The sequence below is a fragment of the Panulirus ornatus genome, chromosome 67 (genome assembly GCF_036320965.1).
Source record: "Panulirus ornatus isolate Po-2019 chromosome 67, ASM3632096v1, whole genome shotgun sequence".
Taxonomy (NCBI): Eukaryota; Metazoa; Arthropoda; class Malacostraca; order Decapoda; family Palinuridae; genus Panulirus; species Panulirus ornatus.
In genome coordinates this window covers 1343051-1355438 of record NC_092290.1, presented here as the reverse complement: position 1 = coordinate 1355438, position 12388 = coordinate 1343051, and the positions used below count along the sequence as shown (strand labels likewise).

The window sequence follows — 12388 nt, the reverse complement described above, 5'->3', positions numbered from 1 at the left end:
AATGGCCAGCGTAGGCCACAAGACTCCCAGGTGGACGATGGCTCAGCGGGCTGGGACTGGTGCCTCCCAGTCTGGGGACGGAACTTGGGGATCTTAGTGATGTACCCTACAGATGACAGCCCACACCGGGGTTTTATGTAATGTACCGGTGCTTATGGCTGTTAGAGATTCTAGATGTGTGTTGAGAGAAAGAAAGATTACTTGATGTGCTCACAGGAGAATAATTACAAATGTCCAACATCGAGAGAGGAGACCGTGTTAGAAAGAACAGTAACGTTATGTAGGTCGCATAACGAGGCACTTATGCCACCTTGCCTCGACACGCTGCTCTAAGTGTCTTAAGATAAAGACGGCCTTGTGGACTCGAAGAGTAAATTAGTGTTTATGTAAATGAACATTTGCATAATTCCCATTGTCTCTCTCAAGGCAGGAGGCGTCATGTACGTCTTTGAAGTCAGTCTTTCGGATTCCTGCGTCTTGGGACGAGGGCCGCGCATCCTTCACCGGCGCCACACACCTATGTCCTCTCGTCTCTGTGCCACACCTTCGGTACAAATGATGTTCTCTTACGAACATTCTCTCTTAAGACTTAATCAGATTGTAACGTAACATACATAGAATTTTATGTCGCTGAAGACACCTACTCTTTATGTAACAGATATATGTTACTGACGTGTATACACAATATGTTACAGCTGGGTTTCTTGCAACGCCGTGAGTTCTATTCCCGGGAGCAACTGAGCAGCCGTTCCTCGTCCTACCATCTCGTAATGCTTTATCTCTTGATAATGTGGTCTTTTTATATGTCAGAAGCCCCTGTCACGGACACACGTCCACAGACCATGAGAGATGAAAAGAGGGAAAGAGAGTAAAAGGAAGATCATACTTCAGTAGGAAGTGGAAAACTGAAAGGGTACGGTGAGTGATTGGGGTAGTTGTCAGGGGAGGGTTGTGTGAAGAAGGTTGTGTGATAGAAATGGGATAGTGAGAAGTTGTAAGGGAGTGTTTTTAGACGAAGGCAGTGTGAAGAACGTTGTTTTTAAGGTTATGGGTGAGGTAAGGTTGTGAGAGGAAGTGAGGAGATTGTGAGTGGGGAGGTAGGGTTGAGTGAGATGCGTTACGAGGGAAGGTTGTGAGACACGCTGGCATAGAGAAGGGGGAGTGACCGGAAGTGGCCTCCCAATCTTATACACTCATGTTCTTATTGTGGCGCTCTCCTGCCGGGCTCCCACTTGCCCTGGAACACCGTCTAATGTTGGTGTCGCCTATTGCCCTGACTTTCTCCGTTGTCTCTTTCAGTATGCGATGTGCTCTGTTACTTGAAGCAGTTTGTGATGTTCTAAGGCAAAGGTTGGCTGTATAACACATTGTCACTTTAGAACTCTAGATCATTAACCTTAAGAGTCAGCTCAGAGGCCAGGCCATCATGCCCGAGTGTACATCATCGAGCACAAGGATTGTGCTGGGTGGAGCTGCCATGATATAAGTGACTTAGTCGGGAATCCCACCATAAACCTGGGATGTGCTGGACTCTACTGTGGAGTGTTCATGGTCAGTAGAGTCACAAGATTAAACAGTAGCTTTACGTTACTGTCTCATGAAAAAGGTTTTGATATAGTTTGTTTGCCTGGAGTGTCTTATAATCCTTCCTCGAGAACAATGGCCGTACGTGATGGTATGTGAGGTGTGCTGGAGTCACCCTATGACAGGCAGCATCTGTAGGGCATGTAATAACATGCCGCGGCCACACAATAGATGCCTACAAATGTTTACCAGGTTATCACCTCCTGCCTGTGTCCCTCATTATTGACCTAAACACCAGCAGCCTCTGCGATGGGTGCTCTAATCCTTAGTTGCTCTAGGTCTCAGTTATTGTTTACAGTAAGTAAAGCAGAGAAGATATTCTAACTACATGTGTTAAGATGTGTGGGTAGCCACTGTCCTGAGTGGTGATCATCCATGGTTGCCAATTACTCATCCGTATGTACAGGGTGGAGGAAGACCTCTGCCTGGTTCTGGGGTGGGCTAGGCATATATACCTGTATGCTGAACGGAGGAGCTCCACTTCATCACCTGCCTTGTCATTACAGGTCTATACTGCCAACTATCGTTCGCATGAAAGGCCTGTATGAAGGAACCTCTGAGTCTGGGAACCACGTCAAGAAAATTGTGGATTTAAGTAAATTGAACTAACTCCTGGGTGACCCTGGCAGAGTCAAAGCTTGATGGTGAGTGACCTTGTGATGCGGGGCCGTTCCCTGGGCCGAGGGCCAATTTGGTGGTGTTAGGGAGAGTTATTCCGCTCTTGAGGCCAAACTTGTCGATCGTAATGGCCACCGTAGGGATACTGGAACCAGGTCTGATGGGAATATGGCCCAACTTGGAGGCACTGGGCAGAGTTATCATGCGTGATGTAGCCTGACTATGGAGATGATGTAAACAGTTGGTCGCTATAATGTGAGCGATTTTGGTCGTGAAGAAATGAATTCGGTCATAATGGTAGAGACTAATTATCTACGGGTCTGGATTCGGTGGCAAAAGTGAAAGTTGCTATTATTTTAGAATTTTTTTTTGAGGATTTTAACTTCGGCATCTGATAAAGGAAAACTGGTTGTGATGGAGACAGACTTACAGGACTGTGGGAGAATATCGTCGCTATCGCTAATATGTTTGTTTTAGAGAAAATTGGGAAAAAACCGATGTTAAGTAACGAGGATAAAGCACAAGAGGCAGCACTGGTGGAACTCTGGGCCAAACTGGTGCACATAGGATTTGGGCAGTTGTTCAGATGTTCTCCTTAGTCTTGGAGGATTGAGATTATATGGCAGACGTACGCAGCTGAGGTAGGAATACCACTCTCCGAGGAAACCTTAGGAATCTGTCATTTCCTCAACTCATCATGAGTCTGCACCTCGCTACATCATCATTTTCCCAGGGCATGGCATCTCCTTGTTCCGTATTCTTCAGTTCGTGATCTCTCTGGTGCCCGTATGATCAACACGTTAGTATTATCATCCCTCAGGGTAACAGCAGACACCAGGGTGATGAAATCCCCCGTCCCATTCGTTCGTTATCCACGGGAAGACAACACTAGTGTTACCCAACACAATAGATATAGCATGGCATCGTTTTACAGGTACGGTGTGTGTGTGTGTGTGTGTGTGTGTGGACCTGGGGAATGTGTAGCACTCTGTGTACCACATCGCCCACGCCAGGCGAACACAGAATTATCCCTCAAACGGGAGAGGATCATTACCGACCCTCACTAGTCTTTACCGCGCAAGGACTTTCCTTTTTCTTAGGAAAACTTAGGGTTTGGTCCAGGTGGAAACACGAAATGTTAGTCAATTTGCAGAATAGGAATTTCTCTTTTCTCCTTCTCTCTCTCTCTCTCTCTCTCTCTCTCTCTCTCTCTCTCTCTCTCTCTCTCTCTCTCTCTCTCTCTCTCTCTCTCTCTCTCTCTCTCTCTCTGTGTGTGTGTGTGTGTGTGTGTGTGTGTGTGTGTGTGTGTGTGTGTGTGTGTGTGTACCTCTCATACAGGGCATATGGTTTCTCTGATTCTTATATCTAGTACTACAGACTTGATTGTTTTTCCGGGTATCATTTTTCATACTCGTCATATGCCTGAGGATGGACCGTCCTTACTGGTTAGGTTATAACTAAAAGGCTAAAGGTTCACGGTGGAGGTGAGTACTGAACTGTACTGAACCCTGGAGAAGTCAGAATCTATTCTGGGCTGCACTTACCTCATCACTGGCCGCAGGGCTTGTAAGCTTCCCACTCCACAAGTTGCTTCCCTGAACAAGCAAGTACATCAACTACAGCCAGCCATAAGCACTTCAGCCCTTCTTCCCAGAATGGCTGAGGGAGGAGGGTTCGTGTGTGAAGTGCCCAGTGAAGGTCTTCACCAGGACAGGTGTTGAGGCGCCAGGAGAACATTACCAACTTTTCACATGTCTTTTTCCGTCTCTTTTTAACCTCTTGAGGTGGGCGGTGTGGTATGACCTTAGGGTATGACCCTTTGACATGATGTTTGAAAGACGGATCAAAGGTCAGGTCATCGGGCTTAAGAGTGAATCATCCTTGATTGAGGCTCCCCGAGTGGACGACGTTATCACAGGAGATATTACCGAGGTTATTGTCAAGTCCTCACACAAGCAGCAGCTCGTACTGCATGTTGTATTCACTCGCCATACATCATCTTGTCTGTCACATCTTCACCACAGCAAAATCTCACAGCCAAGGAAGTATTAGAACATAGCCAGTGTCCCAGTCGCGCACCCTATGAATTAGATCCGACTTTTTGAGTTAATCGAAATTTATCTGAAAGTTTCGTCAGTGTTTATTCTCGGTGTTTCCTATTTTTTTTTCTTCATAAGTTGTCATTTCTCGTGTAGACCTGCTACCGTGCAGGGGGCCGCTGCCGCTCTCACACCGTCAAACTTAAACTTTGGAAGACCTCAAGTTTACTCTTGTGCCACTATATTACCCCGTTACTATACTTGTTGCTCCATCTGGCGAGGAGAACGGGTCGGACCCTTGGGTATGATGACGTAACCTTTAACTTCTCTCGTAAGAGTGTGGACAGCAACCGACCAGGGTAGGAGTACTGCTACCATGCGTGCGTCTTGCGAGTGTTAAGTGATGGATGTAACTATCTTGCACCCTGAGTGAGGAATACTGGCTTTACCTTGTCACTAAACCTGGGTTTAGTCTTAACATCTCCAGACGTGCACCGTACATCCGTCTCATATTATCTCCTGTTCGCTCTCTAATTTTTCCTCTACCTTCCCTCGATACGATTCGCATTATAAGGGAGTAGGTAGGAGGAGGATGAGAGAGAGAGAGAGAGAGAGAGAGAGAGAGAGAGAGAGAGAGAGAGAGAGAGAGAGAGAGAGAGAGAGAGAGGTAAGGTGAGGGTAGCCATCCTTGTTTCTCTGTTTCTTTGACAACTCATGCCCTTGACACACGCCATCTGTAGCAAGAAATTAGTGGACCGTTTTATTTCTCTTCCTGTTCATTCCAGTGAGGTGTATTCTCCCTGTGGTATCATTGATCGATGGTGGTATTTATGGCTCTGTTAGTCTGTCCCCATCTGTCTGTTCGTGCCTATCCGGCTGCGTGCATACGAAGTACACACACACACACACACACACACACACACACACACACACACGCACTTGTGTCTGAAGCCCGCTCTTGTCATTCAATGCATGAGAAAGAAGAGTTAGTTCCTTCTGATCAGTTGGAGAAATAATGGCATTCATGACAAGTTTTTCTTCAGAGAGAGATTCTAGGAAAACTTGTGGCAGAAGTAGGAAGGCACGTGACACGGCACACGTGGGAGGAAGTTTTTGTGTAGTTCTCTGTGCTCGCTGCCCACATCTCGTCCTGACGGTCATATTATGGCCAGTATGGCCCACTCGTCTCATCATGCTGGCCAGCATACCCCACACGTCTACTGCTGTGGCTGGTGTCTCCCCGCCTGATGATGCTGGTCAGCACGACCCACTCGCCTCTTGTGCTGTGAACGTCGGTAGGTGGTGCAGGCTACCGCTGGCAGGCAGGTGGTGTGGGGTGGGGTTGTCAGGTACCCTGGGTTCTGTCACTTTAGTCGTCAGAGATATTCAAGTTGTGCAGGTGGACGATCTTAATGCTTGCAGTCTTAGCACAAGTGTACGTTTTCCCTACATGAGGTGCAGGCACATTATGAATGGTTTCACGTATCATGCACTCTTTTTCTATGTTAATAATTCTTCCTGCAGCAAGCAAGGTGTATCTTGTGGTGGGTAAGATTGTCTGTGTTGCTCACTGAACACTGACCTTCCATTATGTTGTATGTGTCTGGCCATATGAACAGCTTAACAAGTGTAAGCCACATTGAACCAAACGTAAAAGTTACTTTTCTTCATCCATTATACAATGAAAATTTAACCTTGAATGTCGAATTGTTAGGAAAATAAGTGTACTATGGAATCATCTTCTCTTAGTGATCAGTAGGAAGGGATGTTGACGCCTACAGGATGAAAGGTTATTATTGGCCTTGTGGAACGGGAAGATGGTCAGGCCAGCCATAATGTGAGCCACACGGCCTCAGTGTGTCTATCAGGCCGAACAATACCTGGCCTGATCGGGAAGCATTATGCTCCCAGTCAACCAGCAGCCAGGGTAATCATGCTTATCTTAAGGTACGGCATGATTGACGGCACATGGCTCTGGCTGCCTTCACTGACCCAATTTCCACTCCTGTCTGGGATTCACCTTATGGATGGTGAAAATTATTTGGTATAAGCTGACATTTTGTGTGTGGCGAGTGTCTTCCTTTCATCTGGTGATATCTCAGCGGTTTACAACTGAATGAACAAAGAGGATTTTACGGATTGTTCGCCGGAGTGACTATGAATACATGAATAATATCCATGAGGTGGCGCCGGCTTTCGTGGTTTACATTTTCCCCGTAATAAATTCAATAGTTCGACTTGACTCCTGCAGTTTTCAGAAGGTTTGAATATGTGAGGATTATATCAAACGCCTTATGCTAATGTTTTAAGGTTATTGCAACGTCCTGTTGAAATACTTCAAGGTAATACCAACGTCCTATATTACGTAGAATCTTCTTGACTGATACTTTCTGTCGAAGGTTTGAGGTAAAACTGACCTCCTTGCAGGGATAAGATGCAGACGGATTTCCCGTTACATAACCAAGCTCTCCATACCTGACACTCCTTACACTCTTCCCATCTTTCCAGATGTCCTCGCCCTACCACCACACATGTTGCTACCACACTTATCCTCCCCTCTGCCACCACACACACGTTGACGCCATTCCTCGTATTCTCCACTTTGCAGTTAGTGCCACATTCTTCCCCACTTGCCCCTCCCTTCCATCACCTACCATTCTCTTTCCTTGTTATGTGTTTCTTCCTCACCACTCACGATCCATCTTCACTGCAAGTCACTCACTACAATCTCCCTTGCTTCGTACAGTATCCCCGCCCGATTCCCACAGTTCCGTCCCCTCACACAGGCCTCCCTAGCCTTATAACACTCCCTTCCGTCCTCCTGCAGCCTCATCAGCATTCCTGGTTTGGTAACCGTCTTCGTCACTGTTCGCAGCTCCATCTTGTGCGGAGCGTCTTCTACCCGACCCGGTCTTCCCCTTGTCCTTAGCCACCAGACACAGAGAGCATGAGATGTTTCTTCCATGAGGGTAAGACATGAGGTATGTGAGGACTACTGATTCCGAGGAGCTAAGTGGACGGTGTTGGCCAGACGAAGCAGCGGCGCTAACTCCTGCCCCGACCTGCCTGTGGCGGCCACTGGTTAGGTTCCTCCCGTCTGGAATAATGATTTTTCTCCCTTGTTTCGTGTCGTAGGCTCCAGCTCCGGGGAAAAGTCTTCGTCCAGGCCATATATATATATATATATATATATATATATATATATATATATATATATATATATATATATATATATATTAATTCTTATCAGTTAAAGGTTTGTCTTAAGTCTTTATAGTTTTCAGTTGCATATCTTGTATACAAGGATAGGATGATGTACCGTCAATGTCTCCTGTATCCTCGCACGCCACATGGTTTTGCTTGGTTCCCTCTGGAAGGTTTCCGAGACCAAACTTTGTAGGTTTGGATATAAACAGTCACAAGCAAAAGTATATTACCTCAGTATAATGATATTCAAGGAAAGTGAGGGAAGATATTTGATGATGGCTAAAGATGTGTATAGGTTTTGGTGTGGTTATTGAATAATACCAAATTGTAGAACAATATGGTATTCAGGCTACATTTAAATTAATTGAACTTTAACCAGAAAAGAAATATACAGTCCTCTGCGAGTGCCAGAGTGCGCCGTATCACACTAAATTCCAATGCATCCCATAGTTCAGCGAGCCCAAGATAGGATTGTAATAATCCACTTAGAGCACATGAGTGTTGAATTCTGCCGATGTCATGAACGTGATGGTATCAGCGGTATTGACATAACAGATGCTGAGGCCAAAGCAGCTATATCTAGCAATCTATATACGAGAGTTCCTCCTCGATGTAAACAGCAGGCTAGATGGTTCTTGGAAGCCTAGAAAATAACAAGTTACTCAGTATGAAGAGAAGTATTGAGTTATAGCCGTCCACCTTCAACAGGAATCACCATTTTGAGACTGAGGAAAGACAGACCTTCTCACGTATGTAGCTCTGCCTCACACACATGGACAACTTATCCTTCATGATATCTTTGATCATATATTTTCCCTGACGACGCAGGTACATACCTGTGTATGTCTGTTGTATTTACTCCCGCTTCTACAGTTTTTAGCCAGTTTGTAACACTGGAAAGATATATGTTTTATCTCTCTGAGTTAGTGTTATTTCTGCTGCCCAGTTCATTGTGTTCGTTTTACAGTTGTGAAGTGGCTGTGTTCGGGGTCCACTTTGCCTCTGGCAGTAGTAACATCAAAGGTGTGTAATACGGATGATAGTGACGTCACTTATGTTACGTACGTACAAGCCCTTAATGATAGTGATGTCAGTGATGTATACGTCTAGCGGTAATACTGACGTCATATGTATTATACATGTAAACTCGGCAGCAGAAAAGTGAACAGTGAGGATAATTCTGGCCATCATGGATGACGTGTTTCATCAGTAAGGACGAGGATCATCCGAGCTTCATCAGTACAACTTGCTCGACACATCAGTGATAATCTTATCAGAGGGAATGGCAGGATTATCTCCATGTTGCGTCTGTCACCTGCTGGTACTCTCTCCAGCGGTGGACGTAACGCCCACCGCTCCCATGCTGGTCACGACGCCCTTCACTGCCATCGGTGCCCACGAGGCTGACCACTCCCACTTGGTGGCCACTAAGGATGCCCAGTGGTAGGGGTGCGCACGTACAGGTGGAGGTAGCACCATCAACTGTTGAGGTTCAGCAGTTGGTCAGTATGTGGCTCACCATCAACATCACATCAGAGTTTGGTAATGTCTCCCCCCACAAGTGTCCCACACTAGCTTGTGTTACAAGATAGTACAAGGATGACAAGAAAGCATTCGCCTTCTTCTAGTGCTGTTTTCTGCGTACAGTCAACATTACCTGTGATAAGTACACATACATTGATCAGACCAGGAAGCTGATGTCTCCACACAGTAGCATGATGAGCTTGAGGGTTTATATCTTAGGGCAGAGCCGTCTGCCGACCTCGCCCGGGAAGAAAATAAGAAACGCACTCTAGTTACGTACCCTAGTAGAGTGTGAGCAACGTAAACAAGACAATCCATTCTCTGCCAGCGCTAGTCTTCTGGTCGTGACTACAGCAAGAAAAATGTCAGTGAAAAACATACTTAACGGCCGCGTCAAGGCTGCCCCACCACACTACTGCCAACCCACCTTCCCACACCTACTTACATCTTGTGTTATCATATCTACATACCTCCCCCCCCCCCCACGCTTGTTCTCGTACCCCCCCACCCCCTCACCTGCAGCACTGCTAACCCCTCAAAATTCGCAGAGCCACCAACCTACTCCGCCCCTCCTCGCATATTCGTGCGCATGGTTGACAACCCTTCCGCACCCTCACTAACAGTGCTGTCAGCCACCACCGTCTCTGTTGAAGGGTTGCCAACCTGCCCTTCCACTGCTACCAACTTTACCGCTCTCTCATTAGCAGTATTCCCAAACGCGCACTTGCAGGATTGCCAATCCTGCCATGCACTCACTTGCATTGTTACCATCCATCTCATTTCTACAGTGTTACCAACCATCCTCTACCCTCACTAACAAGGATACTAACACCTACGCTCACCTGCAGGGCTACCAACTATCTGTCCTCTCAGTTACAGTTTCCAATACTGCCATCCCTTACGCACCCCTTTTACAGTACTCCCCCCACCCCACCCCAGACACACACACACACACACACACACACACAAACACACACACACACACACACACACATAAACACACACACACACACACACGCCGTACGGGGGGGTTGAGGGGCGGCAGGTGGAACCAATATATCCACCGTAGTTAAGGTGATCTCGGGAGCCCATCTCGCTCCAGGCCACACCACCAAACACCAAATCACATCACTAGTCAATTTCCTGTCCAGATGACTTGGTGTGGCCAGGTGCGCCGCTCCCTTCCCTGCCACCAAGGGCGTAGGCGTCTTGCCTGCCACTAGGTCCACCTTCACCACACGCCCAGCACCCACCCTGAGACTGTTTGCCTGTTACAGCGTAGACTTACGAAGGCTTCGTTATGGACGACTGCACGGCCTCAACCTGAGCCTTTAGTAACGGTGGTGGGGAATATGTGAAGGGAAAAGTGCATATGAAAATGTGATTAACTCATCGGAACGTGAAGGAATAGGTTTTTCATTCCTTCAGAACAGTCGTATGTTTTAAACCTTACAGAACAAGAAGAGTTATGTTGTCTTAAGAGTTCGTCGAAGTATAACAAATACAGTAATTCTAACCCATCGGATCGTGAAGGAACACTGAAGTGGAGGACAAGGGAAGGCGATGAAGAACCACCACGATAGCTGTGGCCTCTGCCAGGCTGTCTGTACCGTAATAACACTAAGTGATACCATCCTGTAAGTGGTGGGGATAATCCTGCCATGATTGGTCTACACTCACCATAAGCCTGATAGAACGTTCTCTCAGCTTACAGCAGTTGGAGTGCGCCGTACCTCATGTATTTCATATTATTCTCAGCCTTATGCAGTCTGCAACAACCTAAGGCAGAATATCTTTATGTTGATGCAATACACCATAACGCCGGGAACGTTAATGAGATTTTTGTTATGAATGATTCGTGTGAGAGATACCGTAACCTTGTTACGTATGGCACGATATGCAGCACCCTGACCACTTGTGTGGCTCGTAAGTGAGTAAACAGACTCCTTGTGTCTTTACACAACTCCAGCTGAAGCAACATTCACTCAGCAACACTGGCTTGTGGACACACGTGTGAGACGCGACTCGCTACTGCCTGTTGGTGATACAAAACTAAAGCTGCTGATAATCACAAGAATGAAACATGTTCCCCTCTACGTCGCTTGGCTCACTACGTATTCGGGAAAAAATGTAGAAAGAGAAAGCTTTAAGATGTATAAACGTAAGATGCGAAAGTGAATTGTGAAAATAGAAGCTTGCGTAGACGTCTGTTGAGGTAATGTTTCTCAGCAGCGTGGGCCCAGCCATGCAGATGGCCGAATGTAAATCTATTAAAGGAAAGATTTACTTTGATGTTACTGGAGAATGGTGTTGCCACCCGGTCTGTAGTGTGAACTGGGAGCGTCCGGCTGGTGAGTACGGCGGCACATGGTGTGGTAATCTGGATGCGCTGGTGACGCTGGCTGGTGAGCACAGAAACTCATACCAACACGTCGTGAGCATCTCTTCTGAACACCGATGGAGACCAGGGAGGAGGTCGTGAACACCTGTTACTGTGTTGTGTCACGTTTTATCCTGAGAGTTGTTCATACCAACGTTACTCACGAGGCGAGAATGGTGTATGGTATCGAAAGTACCTCAGTGAGGTCCTGGCCAAGTCATAATGGCTGGAGATAAGACTAAGTATCTTCGTTATGGTCTGCTGGGACGCTATTGCGATGGGTTGTTACGAGCTCAAGAATGTTGGAGGGACATGTCGGAGGGTTGTTAAGAGGAAGTGTAGGCGCGACGTGGAGGGTGGGTCAGCCTTACTTTAATGTAGAAGCAGTATAGCACATGAGAGTGTTTGATTATACCTTGCTCTCTGGCCACACTGGCTCCTGCCGGGGACACAGTACCAACATCAACCTTATGAACACACTGCTGACCTTCAGGTGGAACCATTCCACCTCCCTACGGCCTTACCACTGCCTCTTCTCTCTCTCTCTCTCTCTCTCTCTCTCTCTCTCTCTCTCTCTCTCTCTCTCTCTCTCTCTCTCTCTCTCTCGGTCTAAAGAGCCAGAGTTTGTTTTTTTAAGTAAGCTTCTGATTTTTCCTCGTGTCTCATCCTCGGGGAGGAGGTGTAGTGGCGAGTGAGGGCGTGTATACGAAGTAACCCAGTAGGTGGAGCCTGCGCCTGTATCAGGTCCTTCACTGCAATATTCTCTCAACTTCCTGTGATGACACTTTCCTGTGCTTAGGCTTGGCTTTCAGTCTGTCTTTAATGGTTAGTCTGTGTAGACCTGGTTGTTTTGTGTGTCTGTCTGTATGGGCCGGGCCGTCTGCGTGTCGGGCCGTCATTTTAGCAACAACTGCTGGGCTCAGCATCAAAGGCTTCCTCACCCTGTAGTTTATTTCCTAGCCCGCTTTGATCCCGGGCAAATAATTGACTACATAGCGTTCCAACAATGAGGGGCCAGCTGCCTTGCCTTCAGCTG

At 46.9% G+C, this 12388-nt stretch overlaps 1 protein-coding gene across 13 annotated transcripts in view; it reads left to right on the top strand.

Annotated features, from left to right (window-relative positions):
• The window catches only part of LOC139747051 (uncharacterized), a 1040326-nt gene that overhangs the window by 28883 nt on the left and 999055 nt on the right, over positions 1–12388 (top strand). The window lies entirely within an intron of this gene.